Below are 14650 nucleotides of genomic sequence, written 5' to 3'. Positions count from 1 at the left end.
AGAACATTTCTCTAATTCGAGAGCAGTTTAATTACTTATAGATAAGATCATATTTTTCTAAGAACAATATAAACCAAATGTGAAATTAGGTATACCATGACAATGACCAGTTCCAAGAAAAGTATAAACCAACTGTGTGTTTTGAATGTTTCAAACTTCCAATAGCATGCTTCTTCAGTTCTGCTGTCTTCCGGTTCTATGTTGATTTTTGATGAATTGATGTGGCTTAATATTGATTTTTGATGACTTGATGTGGCTTAATATTGATTTTTGATGACTTGATGTGGCTTAATGTTGATTTTTGATGACTTGATGTGGCTTAATGTTGATTTTTTATGATATAAGGTATATATTGTAATATACTAAATAATGTTAGAAAAGAGGGGAAGTAAAAACAAACACGTGCGCTTTGGTTGCCTAAGCGCTTAAGTACCCCTCCACCTAATGTAGTCCTAGGTTGGTAGGAGTCAAACTAGGAATTAGTACTACAGGATCTACTATGAATAGGCAGTCTGATTGGGGCAGAATAAGGATTTAGGTCAAAATTAGGGTTAGGGTTCGAGGTGGTGGTTATATTAGGCTGCTAGGCAGGTGTAGGGGAGTCTATCAGTGAAGGTCCTGAGATGGTTTGATGAGCGGAAGTTTGTAAACTAGAATGGCAGTAGGTTAGGGTTTCAAGTTTTTGAAAAGTGTAAAGTGAGGAGATCTAGGGTTTAGAGTAGGATTTTGGGAGGGAACTTTAGATCGAGTTTTCCAAGGGAGGAGAGGAGCACTCGGCCAAGGTATGGATGGGTTTTGATGGCTGGAATTATCTGGACAGGAATTTAGGGTTTGTTTAATGGGGAATGAAGGAATCTAGGGTTTAGATGACTGGAAGGGGGCAGAGGTGTGGATCGAGTGGAGGGGCTATGCTGGTGATGCTGTGGTTTGAATTTGGTGTAATTCTGGTGGAGGAATAGGTCTGGACAGAACTTAGAGCGAAGAGCAAAGTAAAACTAAAAGGGGGGAATTGTTAGGTTGGGCTGTGGAGGGTTTAGAAGAAGTATGGGGATGGGGATGCAGTCAGACTTACTTGCAATAGTAGAGAACAATCGGCAGCAGCAGAAACTTGAATAAAAATTGCAGCTTGGATAGAAAACTTGAGAGAAAGCTTGTACGAACCACCCGGGCTTCACACCGCAAGGTGTCGATTGGATCACACACCAATCCCACCAGCTTTGATCAGACACAAAGCAATCTTCACAGTGGAAGAGCAGGAGCAGGAGCAGTAGCTTGCATAAGCAGATTTTAATTTCAACAGTGGAGAATGAGGAGCTCCAGGGTTCTATTGATTTAAATAGTGGCTTAATGCCTTACACCTATTCAGCCTAGGCGTCTAAATCACCCCTAGCCGACTAAACTAATCCACACCCCTCTCTATATCGTGGGAGTGTGGTGTGGACCCAAAAGAAAAAAGAAAAATTACATAAATTAAAAAGGGGGGTGACTTAAGTCACTTAAATTGAACCACTGGTTCAACCAGGGTGGGCTGGTTCAATTTAAAAACATAAAACTCTTAAAAAAAACTAAGTATAGAACTACTACTACTACTATAAGAAATGCAGGCCGAACCAACGCATTCGTGAACATATCACCAAGAAGCACAACAGTAAAATCTGGAAATCAAAAACCTGAATTAGGAGATTTATACCACAGCAGATCAGAGGATCTGATCAGCTTCAAAGCTTGGTCAAAGGATCCTCTTGGGTGGTCCTTGAATGGCCCAAAAGATGGGAGTGATCTGCTGGTCAGATTCTCCTCAAATGGGTCTCGATTCTGGCAGAAAAGATGGGAGTGATCTGCTTGTCAGATCCTCCTAAGAAATGCAGGCTGGAATAACGCATTCGTGAACATATCACCAAGAAGCACATCAGTTAAAATCTGGAAATCAAAAACCAGAATTTAGGAGATTTATACCACAGCAGATCAGAGGATCTGATCAACTTAAAAGCTCGGTCAAAGGATCCTCTTGGGTGGTCCTTTAATGGCCCAAAAGATGGGAGTGATCTGCTGGTCAGATCCTCCTCAAGTGGGTCTCTATTCAGGCAGAAAAGATGCTCTAAAACAAAGCATCTAATGGAAGCATAACGGGAAGATATTTATGTGCAACAGACCAGTACTGATTGACCAAAGTTTATTGATGCTGAACAAAGGAATAACCCACCAGAATCTGGAATGAAAATCCTTGGTACATTGATGCAGATTCATCACCGAAATAGGCTTATTTTAATGGGAATAAGTCTAGGGTTGGTTATATACATGTTGGATCTTCGATCTCATGGGTTTTCTATGTAATAAGCCACTTTTATGGGCCTAAAATATGGGTAATTATGTTGCATACAGGATTAGCTGTTTTAATTCTTTATTTTTATTTTTATTTAATTAGTGGTCATGTGATCACTTAAGTGGTCATGTGACTTGGTTAAGTGGTCATGTGACTATTTAATTGTTATGTAAGTTGGGCTGGATTAGGACTCTATTAAGTCCAGACTGTCTAGCCATGTTTTGAGTCTATTTCCTTTGTTATTTCATTTTCCTAGTAAGTTTAGGTTACCTAATAGGTTAAGGATTGGGTTAGGCCTTTCCTTTTTTGTGTAGGAGCAAGGTTTAAAGTATTGGTATCAGGTATCGTACCGGTCGGGTGATTTTAAGAGACGTATTGTATCGTATCAGAGATACGTATCGAACAATACAAATACGCATAGAAATGGTCAAGATACACATGGAAATACATTTTTGGAACAAAAAACAATATAAATAAGCAATATATAACAAGTGTCATGCATAAACACTAAAATGGAGAATAATGTATAACCAAACAAGTGCATTAAATTGAAATTGTTATAAAAAATAAGGTTTCTTATATGTTGTAATCGTCTATAGCAATGAAGAGTATTGGATGGTGCAAAGGATGATGTTGTAGCACTCCTTGATTCGTTTTTTAGTCTAAAAGTGTGAAAAATCAAGATTAAATGCAACATTTTAGACTCTTGATCGAGAGTTTTCCTTCATTTTTCCGTTAGATTAGGAGTTGTATCGAGTCTGTGAGTGAAAATGGCTTTTTTATGGAATGCATCAATGGCATCTGTATGTATCGGTATGTATTGGTACGTATCGGCCGGTATGTATCGACACGTATTAAACCATCCACAGAGCCTTTTACTAGACATATCGATGGTAGCTATACGTATCGGTCATATCGTATCGGCCGATACATTTGGATACAATTCGAGACAGTCCAAAATTTAAAAAAAAGAAGAGATGTATCGGTATGTATCGTATCGGTATCGACCGTTACCGATATGTATCGGTCGATACTTTAAACCATGTGGAGGCGTCTATTTTTGAGTCTTTTATATAAGGTTGTAAAGGGGGCAAGTATTTAACATGAATTTTGATATTAATGAAAAAGCTTTTTGTTGCTCTTCTTCTCCTTTGAAGATTTTTGTCTTGTGTTTGATCAAGGCTGGTAGGATTGGTGTTTGATCCAATCGACACCTTGCGGTGGGGAGCCCGGGTGGTTTGTTGGTGGGATTGGTGTTTGATCCAATCGACACCTTGTGGTGTGAAGCCCGGGTGATTCTTTTGAAGCTCTACATTCAAGTTCTAGTTCAAGATTGGATTTTTATTCAAGATCTACAATAAAATATGCTGCTGCCAAGGAAATTCTGCAAAAACAGTAAGTTTGATTCATCCCAACCCTAACCTTTCTTCTACTAATCCCCTCTAAACCACCAAACCCTAACATCTCCTTCATCTTTGAACATCATTCCTATAACCCAAATTCTGCCCAGACCAAACCAGCCAGTAAAATCCATCCTTTTTTAGGATCGAACTCTCCTCTCACCATAAGGAAAACTCGATCCAAGTTGCTCCCTCATCTGACCATCATAAACCCTAAAAATCCATCTTTTTCCTCTTTTAAAAAACCCAAAACCCTAACCCTAACCTTGCTGCCCATTCAAGTTTACATACCTAACTCCATCAAAACATCTCAGGACCTTCACTGATAGACTCCCTTACCTCAACTTTACATGACCCATACATCAAACCGTAACCCTAATTCTCCAAAAACCCAATTTTGACCTAGCCGATTCACCTGTTCATAACAGATCCTGGTTGATTGGCTCCTAGTAGGTCTCCTACCAATCTAGGACTACATCATACAACAATGTTCAATCAAAAGAAAAGTAAACAGAAACTTGTAAAACAGAGAACAACAATGGAGTTAGAACTTGATTTCTCACCAAGGAATCCCTCCAATCGAACTAGAGTTTCCCACTCTCCTACTATTTCTCACAGCCAACTGATTCTCTCAGCCATTAGACAAAAGCCAACTTCATTCTTTAATCCTATAAAAGCAAACAAAAGACTTAGTTTACTACTAGGAAAACTGAAAACAACTTGTAAAGCTAATAGACATAGGAAATAAGAGTCAAGGATTCTCCAATGTGAGGAGTCTGAGTCTTATTACACAGGCTTTAAATTAAAAGCTAATTAGGAATTAAAAAATAGGTAAATAACTAGCTAAAAAGCTAGTCTTGATGGTGGCTGGTGGTCCCAGCCGCCATTCAGCTTAGAAGGACCTACTAAGGACTGTTTTGGTAAATAGATTAGAAGGCCACTTTAAGGCCTATATGATTCTTAAGGCCTTTTGCCTATCTTGCGGGAGTAGGTTTTAAACTCCTTTGCATCAACTTTCCCCAGCTTGAAAGCATTTGTCTCAAACGAATATAAAATTGACATGTATTGCTAATAGAGGTTTGGGTTGAGTAGTTGCAATCTCCCGCATGGGATCTATGTGCAGTCAGTCCTCAGCTGTCCCTTCCATTTGACCAGAAAAGTATGATAGTCTCCACCACTCTGCACTGTTAGCGAGATTTTTATAAGTCTCGATATTAGTGTCTAACACTAATATCTAGATAGGTGAGGAGGGTAGATCTGTCAGTGTTTTATTTCTTTTTTATTTTATGTTTCCTGTTTTACCCTTAGTGGTAATATATAATGAAGTTTAGAGCGAGATTACACATATCATGTTACTCCCAAGTTGCACATCTCCTCTTCTTCTGTCTCACTCGATTTCCCTTCTTCTTCTTCTTTTTTTCTCTTATAACTGACATGGTATCAGAGCTTTAGGCACTGTTACAGCTCTCAGCGGGATTCTTCTCCTTTCTACAACCTACAACTGAAGAATGAAGTGTGTGAGAGAACTTGAAGGCTTGCAGTTTCTTCTACTCTTTGTTTGAAGGGGTGCAGCACCCTATGCTGTATTTTGGGGCTGTTTAGAGACTAGTTCATGATATAAATTAAGAACTAGGTCTCCTTTTCTGTTTGTGGAGGTATTTTATGGAGTTTGATGGAGTAAAGATTGCATTGGAAGCTGAAGATTAAAATCGACAGCACTTGTCAGGGTTTTTGAGATCGATTTTTCAGGGAGAAAGAAAAATCGATTTTTCACAGGGTTTTCAATTGATTTTTGGATCCTATTTGTTTGGTTGGATTTTTAGAGGTGTACTGGACTGTTTCGGCTAATACTTGGAAACAGAATTTGGGAGCAGATTTTTTCATGGAGCATCTTCTCTTTGAATCAATTTCTATCAGGGTTTTTTGACAAAATCGAATTTTTGTCAGGGTTTTGAGGTTCAAATTTTTCCTAAATTTTATCTCTTGTTTTACATCTTTACTCCATCGATTTGATCTTGCATAATGGGTGATATTTCGAAGTTAGTGATGACCGAAGTTTTCTCTTCCTCCAATTGTATTACTGAAAAGAAATTGGAGGGGATCACCAACTTTCAACAATGGAGTTTAGTTGGTTTTGACGGGACGTGATCAAGCAGGATCACTTATTTAAGACTAAACCTGATGATGACCTCTTATCGGATACTGTTGATGCTAGAATCTTGGGACAGATGCTGAATTCTATGGAACATCAGATTGTCGATTTGGTGACACCCATTGATACTGTTAAGGAGTTGTGGGAGTACCTTAATGTGAAAGTACAAAACAATCTTTCCCGCATTTATGATTTGTCCCAGGAGTTCTATAAGGGATTGGAAGGGTAGTCCTTTGACCCTATACTTTGTTGATTTTAAAAGGATGTATGAGGAGCTTAATTCACTTCTTCCTATTACTTCTAATGTGGAAGAAATGCAAAGTCAGCGGGAGCAGCTTGCTGTTATGGGATTTTTGGGAGGACTTGGGAAAGAGTTTGATTCAGTCCGTTCCCAAATTCTTGGTGGTGACATGGTAGCCACATTGTCTAAAACTTTTTCCAGAGTTTTGCGTGTTTCTCATGAGAATTCTACTGCTGTTGATACATCAGCTTTGGCATCTTTTCCACCCAACCGTGGGCCTAATAGTGTGGCTGGTAATGGTAGTAGTGGTAATAGTGGTGGTGGTCGTGGACGTGGGGCTGGTTTTGGTAAAGTGGTAAACCACGCACTTCGGGTACTCAGGGTGCTTCTGATGGTTCGAATTTGGGGAGGACTTATCACCATTGTGGTCGCCCAGGATATATCCAACGTTTTTGTTGGAAACTTCATGGCAAACCATATCAACAACTGTTTGCCAATTCTGCTACCACTACTGAGTCTACAGTTTCTGCATCTCCACAGCCTGAGGGTAAGACCGTGATGATGTCTGATGAGGAATATGCCCGTTTCACCCAGTTTTAGATTTCTTAGTTAGCCCAGCCTCCAACCGCCACCTTTGTTCAGGCAGGTAATGCTACTGCCTGTATTTCGACTGCTACTACTCATCCCTAGATCATTCATTCAAGGGCTTCGGATCACATGACTGGTGTTTCAGGTATTCTTTCTTCCTTCCAAAAATCTTCTTCTGGTGTTACTTTAGCTAATGGTTCCTTAGCTTATGTGACTGGTACTGGTACTAGTCATGTTACACCACCTTTATCTATCTTCCGTTCTCTATTTGCCTGATTTCCCTTTCAATCTTTTATCTGTTAACCGGTTTACCAAATCCTATAACTGTTCTGTAACCTTTTTCTCGTACTCTTGTGTATTTCAGGATCTTACGACGAAGAAGATGATTGGTAGAGGTCGTGAGTCGGGGGGGGGGGGCTTTACATACTTGAGGACACTTCATTTACGGCATGTACCGGTGTGGCGTCACCCCACCAGATTCATTGTCCTTTGGGTATCCTTAATTGGCGAGTTTAAAGCTTCTAGATAGTCGTTTTCAGATTAACCTTTTTCTTTAGTTCATTCAGATGTATGGCGTCCGTGTCCTGTCACTTCTACTTTGGGTTTTCGTTACTTTGTTACTTTTGTTGATGACTACTCGAAGGTTACCTGGCTTTATTTAATGAAAGATCGTTCAGAGTTATTTTCCATCTTTTGTGCTTTTGTACATGAGATAAATAATCAATTTTAGACTCCTTTGCGTATTCTTCGTAGTGATACGCTAAGGAATATTTTTCTGCCCCTTTTGCTGAATTTATGGTTCAACGTGGCATTGTTCATCAGTCCTCTTGCACTTACACCCCACAACAAAATGGTGTAACTGAGAGGAAGAATAGACATTTAATGGAAGTTACTCGTTCTCTTTTATTTGAGATGAAAGTAGCTAAATCCTTTTGGGCTGATGCTGTTTTGACTTCTTGTTACCTCATTAATCGCATGCCTTCCTCTGTTTTAGGTGGTGGTATTCCCTTTTCTTTTTTGTTTCTTTCTATGCCATTGTTTGTTTTACTACTACGAGTATTTGGAAGTGTTTGTTTTACTCGTGATCATCGTCCAAGTGTTTCCAAGTTTGATCCTAAGGCTCTCAAGTGTATGTTTGTTGGTTATTCTCGCACCAAAAAAGGTTGTCTTTGTTATTCTTTTGAGTTGCAAAAATATTTTGTTACCGCTAATGTTTCTTTCTTTTAGTCTACTCCTTATGATAGTTCGTCTTTTACTGTGTCTGACTTGGATGATGATCTCCCCGTTTCCGTTGTTCAGTCTATTGTTCACCATGTTCCGCAAGCTGTCTCATCACCCGCACCTCCACCTATTGTGTTTCAACGTCACCATTAAAACGTATAGGCTCCCCTCGCTCCTGCGAATTCTGCCCCATCTACTTCTTCGCCAGCAGATCCTGCAATAGGTAATACTCCTCCTTTGGAACCTCCTTCTGATCTTGATATTCCTATTGCTCATCGTAAGGGTGTTCGGGCTTGTACCCAACACCCCATTTCTAACTTTGTTTCCTATGCTGGTTTATCTTCCACCTTCCATTCTTGTTTACAAACTGTTGAAAATCATCTTGTTCCTAAGTCTGTCACAGAGGCATTGTCCAGTCCTGGTTGGAAGGTTGCTATGATGAGGAATTGTTGGCATTGGAGGAAAATCAGACCTGGGATCTTGTTGCCTTACCCTCGGGTAAATCTGCTATTGGTTGTCAGTGGGCGTATGTGGTGAAAGTGAACTCTGATGGATCCTTGGCTCGTTTGAAGGCCCGTCTTGTGGCGAAGGGCTATGCCCAAGTATATGGTGTTGATTACTTGGATACATTTTCTCCTGTGGCGAAGCTTACTTCTGTTTGCATTTTGATTTCTCTTACTGCTACTTACCATTGGCCTTTGTATCAACTAGATGTCAAGAATGCATTTTTGCATGGGGATTTGAATGAAGAAGTTTATATGGAGTAACCTCTTGGATTTGTTGCTCAGAGTGTTAGAGTTTATGTATTAGGGGTACTTTAGTCCATGTCTTTGTTCTAAGTCACTAGAGTTGTAATTTTTAACTTTTATTTCTTTTTATCTTTTACCTCCACAAGGAGGTCTTTGTAATTCCCTAAAGTGTTTTTAGTAATGTGAAGTAAATAGGTGTTAGGAGAATACTCTCCTAACACACACGATTCCCTCATCCTCTCTTCTTCTCTTCTTCTCTTCTTCTTCTCCTTCTTGTTGCAAAGCTCTCCTCCATTACTAGAATCTATTCACCTTTAAATCCTAACTTGGTATCAGAGCTAGGTTTGAGAGTCGACTAGGGTTCTAGCTGCCTTGTATCCTTCTTTGGAACCCTAGAAAATGTAGAGGGTTCCAATAGGAGGTTATACCATGTAAAGAAATACACAAAGTAATCTAATGAAGTTCTCTCATCATCAAGAAGGTCATACACAAGAAGTTTGAGAAGTTTGAAGGAAGACATTGGGCAGTTTGAAGCTCAAATCAAAGAAAGACAGCCCAGATTACTATTCCGTGAACAGTAACCCGAGAACTGAAAATGCTCTTCTTCTTCCTCGTCAGAGCTTTGTTGGAGTTGGTACTTAGCCCATTCAAGTTGTCTTAGGGTCCCCTTTTAAACCCTCAAAAGCTTGGTTGCAAAGGAAGACAGCCCAAGGTCTGCAACTCCTCTTTGTTTTTTTGGCTCCTGCTACAGTAATTCCACTAGGCTCTGTTTCTGCTTCTTATTTGACTTCTTTTTTGGAAACCAATGCATTGAGATGGTTATTAGTTGATGAGATTGGAAGGTCTACATCTTGTTATACTCGTTGGGTATTATGCACTGAGGTTCTTTTGAAGTTTTTTGGCTGTTATGTGGTGTATGGCTGCTGTAAAAGAAGTTGGGCTGCACATGAGGTGTTTGATTTAATGTTTGTGAAGGATTTATCCTCCTTTTTTACTGTTGTGACTACTTGGGCAGTGTATTGCCCTTTGTTTGCTGGATATCTTGCCTGTGTTTGGGTAGAGTTTACTCCCCATTTGTGCAAGGCACCATTCTGATTTGTTTGGTTTGTTGGTACCATGTCTACTATGTCTGGGGCTGATTCTGAGGTCAGTGGACCACTTCTGGCTAGTGGTATCCCCACTATGGCTTCCTATGATAACCCCAACACCCAAATATCGGTTGTGAAGTTGGACACAACCAACTACTTGGAGTGGTCTCGTTCTGTGAAGATGTCTCTGAGAAGTAGAGGAAAGTTGGGGTATATTATTGGCTCTATTAAGGAGCCCGCCACTACTGATCCAGGATACCTGAAATGGGAGACTGAGAACTCCACCGTTATGACTTGGTTGGTCTTCTCCATGAAACCTGAAATAAGTAGGAGATTTATGGACAAGGAGACTACAAAGGATATGTGGGATAGTATTACTAGGACCTTTAATCGAGTTGGTGACTATGCAAAGATCTACCAAATTCACCAAAAGGTTATCAATATGAAGCAGGGTGAGAGGAGCATCTTTGATTACTACAACACTATTATTAGCCTGTGGCAGGAATATGATCACTACAGGTACCTTCGGCTGTCCAATTCTGAAGATGAAGTTAAGGTCTACAAGAACCAGGAAGTTGAAAGGATCTTCTCTCTACTTGGTGGATTCAATTCTGAGTATGAGCCCATTCGTCTACAGATCCTAGGGAGGTCTCCCCTTCCATCCTTGGATGAAGTATGTAGTTACTTGCAAAGTGAGGAAACCAGGAGAGCAACCATAGATACTGCACCATCAATGGAGAAATCTGCTCTTGTTTCTAGTTCCCACAGAGACTGGAAAACTGGGGGGAAAGGCCAAGGGCCAACTCATGGAGATCACCATAAGAGATTTAAATGTGATCATTGTGGAAAACTGGGACACACCAAGGACAAATGTTGGGACCTTCATGGGCAGCCCCCATGTATGCGTGGTGGTTCAATTGGTGCCCGGGGTGGCAAGCGAGGGGGAGCTAGGGCTCACTCTGTGACATCTGAGACTGAGACATCTAGATCCCAGTCTGCTCTTGATTCTCTTTCACAGGATGATATTGTAGCCCTCCGCCGGCTGATGTCCCATATTGGTCATTCCTCTACTAGTTCTACCCCTGGAGGGTCCACTGCTTCTGCCCTAGCTCTGCAGGTCTCATCTGCCGCTCCTTCTGCCCTAACCCTCTTTGACTCCGGAGCCTCTGACCACATGACTGGTATGTCACAGTATTATGATTCCTATTCCATTTGCTCTGGCCGGGACAAGGTAAGGGTTGCTGATGGTTCACTTTCTTCTGTCTCTGGTAAGGGTAGTGTGAGGGTTACTCCCTCTCTTTCTCTTGAGTCTGTTCTTCATGTCCCTGATTTTGCTACTAACCTATTATCAGTAAGTCACCTAACCAAATCCCTAAATTGTTGTGTCACTTTCTTTCTTTCCTATTGTCTTTTTCAGGATTTGGAGACAAAGAGGGTTATTGGCAGTGGGACTGAGAAAGGAGGACTCTACCTTCTTAAACCACGGTTACCTGATTCATCTACTGCTGCAGCTTATGTTTGTGGTCGGAGTAACCGTAGTACTTTGGAGTCTGTAATGCTTTGGCATCAACGTTTGGGTCATCCCTCTTTTGTTGTTATGAGGAGGCAACAATTACCCCATTTGTTTACTTCTTTTCCTTCTTCTTATGTTTTTCAGTGTGAATCATGTATTTTTGCTAAACATTGTCGAACATCTTATCCTTATCATGGTAATAGATCAACAGTTCCTTTTTCTCTTGTTCATTCTGATGTTTGGGGACCTTCTCCCACTACTTCTTTGTCTGATTTTCGTTACTTTGTTTCATTTGTGGATGACTATTCTAGATCCACTTGGACTGTTTTATTGAAACAAAAGAGTGATGTTTGTGATGCCTTCAAGAGTTTTTATAACTTTATCAGTACTCAGTTTGGTACTCGAATTCAAATTGTTAGGTCTGATAAGGGGGTTGAGTACATGTATGGGGGGCTCCAACAGTTCTTTACTGATAATGGCATTATCCACCAACTGGCATGTGTTGACACCCCTCAACAAAATGGGGTGGCTGAGAGAAAAAACCGCCACTTGTTGGAAATCACCAGGAGTCTTCTATTTGGTATGCATGTCCCGAAGACTTTTTGGTCTGATGCACTTCTTACTGCTGCCTTCCTTATTAACCGGATGCCATCTCCACTCCTTGGCTCCAAATCTCCCTTGGCACTCCTTTCTCCTCAATCCTCTGTCTTCTCCTTGCCTCCAAAAGTCTTTGGTTGTGTTTGTTATGTTCATGTTAACAAATCAGCCCGCACCAAGCTTGACCCCAAAGCTCTCAAGTGCATCTTCTTGGGCTACGCTGATGCAACCAAAGGGTATAAGTGTTACCATCCTCCTTCCCGAAGGCGACTTCTCTCCAAGGATGTCACCTTCTTTGAGTCTATTCCTTACTTTTCTTCTCCTCAGCATCCTCTTCAAGGGGAGAGTACTAGAAGTGAACAGGATGCTGATGTCATTCCTTTTCTATCTCCCTTGCCTACCTCCACTTCCCCATTCCTATTTGATATTGGAAAATACAAAGAAGTGGATGTTGATACTGATGGTGTTGTTGATATTGATGCTAGCAGAAAAAAAGAATACAAGGGAATAAGATTCAAAGATGTTGTATTCACAAGAGGTGAATGCTTGTTGAAGGGAAAAGGAAAGCAACCCTGGTATGCATTGCAGGGAAAACAACCCTGCCAAAACCCCTCTTTGGATCCACATCCTCAGTCTCATCCTCCTCAGTCAGGTAATACTTCTCCTTCTGAATTAGATCTTCCCATTGCTATGAGAAAGGGGAAGAGAGCCTGTACTAACCCCATAGCCCAATTTGTTTCCTATGACTCTATTTCTCCTACAGGTATTGCCTTTTCCACTGCCCTTGAGTCTTCTTCCATTCCAAAAAATGTCACAGAAGCCTTATCCGATCCAAAATGAATGCAAACAATGTCTGAGGAAATGGTGGCCCTAGAGAAGAATAATACTTGGACACTAGTTGATCTTTCTAGGGGGAGAATTCCAGTTGGATGCAGATGGGTTTATACCATCAAGTATAGATCAGATGGTATAGTAGTAAGATATAAAGCTCGGTTGGTTGCAAAGGGGTATAGTCAAGTGTATGGTATTGACTACCAAGAGACCTTTGCCCCTGTAGCCAAGCATAACTCAATCCGGGTTCTTCTGTCAGTAGCAGCCAATAAAGATTGGCCAATGTACCAATTAGATGTGAAGAATGCATTTCTTCATGGAGATTTAGCAGAAGAAGTATACATGCAACCCCCTCCTGGTTTTAAGTGTCCCTCAGCTAAAGGGAAAGTGTGTCTCTTGAAGAAAGCTCTCTATGGCCTCAAACAGTCTCCTAAGGCCTTGTTTGAGAGATTTAGACAAGCCATCCTAAAGAATGGATATTACCAGAGTCAAGCTTACCACACTTTGTTTATCAGGAGAGGAAATGGTACAGTCACAGCTCTCATTGTTTATGTTGATGACATTGTAGTAACTGGGAATGATGTTGCTGAGATAAACAGATTGAAGTCTTATTTGGCTAAATAGTTTGAGATCAAAGACCTTGGACTCTTTAAATATTTCTTGGGTATTGAGATATCTAGATCAAGGAAAGGAATCAACATATGCCAGAGGAAATTTGTATTGGACCTTCTGAAATAGACAGGAATGTTGGGGTGTAAACCAACAACCTCTCCAATTGATCTGAATCATAAGCTTGGTGATGAATGTGGTTCTCCTCTCATAGATGCAGGCAAGTATCAAAGATTAGTTGGGAAACTAATCTATCTCTCCTTGACTCGACCAGACATCACTTATGCAGTAGGAGCGGTGAGTCAGTTCATGCATTCTCCCAGGAGTGGACATCTGGATGCAGTGTATCGCATTATTAGGTACTTGAAATCCTGCCCAAGAAAGGGTCTTCTATTTGCCAGGCATGACCATTTGCAAATCGAAGGTTACACAGATGTTGATTGGGCTGGTTAAGTCTCTGACAGGAGATCTACTTCTGGATACTGCACTTTTGTGGGTGGTAATTTAGTTACCTGGAAGAGCAAGAAACAACCAGTTGTAGCTAGATCTAGCGCGGAGGCAGAGTTTAGAGCCATGGCTCATGGAGTATGTGAACTTATATGGCTAAAGAGACTACTTCAAGACTTGAGTTTTGACACAGAAGGACCAATGTGACTCTATTGTGACAACAAGGCTGCTATAAGTATTGTCCACAATCCGGTTCAACATGATCGAACCAAACATATTGAGGTTGATCGACATTTCATCAAAGAGAAGCTGGATTCTGGTTGCATTTGTACTCCTTTTGTGAAGACAGGTGATCAAGTAGCAGATATCTTCACCAAGGGTCTCATCCCTGGCCTATTTAGTACCTTATTGTGCAAGCTGGGAATGTATGACATTTATTCTCCAGCTTGAGGGGGAGTGTTAGAGTTTATGTATTAGGGGTACTTTAGTCCATGTCTTTGTTCTAAGTCACTAGAGTTGTAATTTTTAACTTTTATTTCTTTTTATCTTTTACCTCCACAAGGAGGTCTTTGTAATTCCCTAAAGTGTTTTTAGTAATGTGAAGTAAATAGGTGTTAGGAGAATACTCTCCTAACACACACGATTCCCTCATCCTCTCTTCTTCTCTTCTTCTCTTCTTCTTCTCCTTCTTGTTGCAAAGCTCTCCTCCATTACTAGAATCTATTCACCTTTAAATCCTAACTCAGAGGGAGTCTGGCTTGGTGTTTAAGTTGAGGAAGTCTCTGTATGGGCTGAAACAGTCCCCTAGGGCTTGGTTCGACAGATTTACTGAGGTTGTGTTAGAGTTTGGGCTAACACGGTGTGGTAGTGATCATTCGGTATTTTTCCGCC

General features: G+C 40.7%; 1 protein-coding gene across 3 annotated transcripts in view; it reads left to right on the top strand.

Annotated features, from left to right (window-relative positions):
• LOC122640453 (ubiquitin carboxyl-terminal hydrolase 25-like) overlaps positions 1 to 14650 on the top strand; it is a 73482-nt gene that overhangs the window by 42520 nt on the left and 16312 nt on the right. The window lies entirely within an intron of this gene.

The sequence above is a fragment of the Telopea speciosissima genome, chromosome 9 (genome assembly GCF_018873765.1).
Source record: "Telopea speciosissima isolate NSW1024214 ecotype Mountain lineage chromosome 9, Tspe_v1, whole genome shotgun sequence".
NCBI lineage: Eukaryota > Viridiplantae > Streptophyta > Magnoliopsida > Proteales > Proteaceae > Telopea > Telopea speciosissima.
The sequence above is the reverse complement of the archived record's forward strand: the minus strand, read 5'-3'. Positions and strand labels throughout refer to the sequence as shown.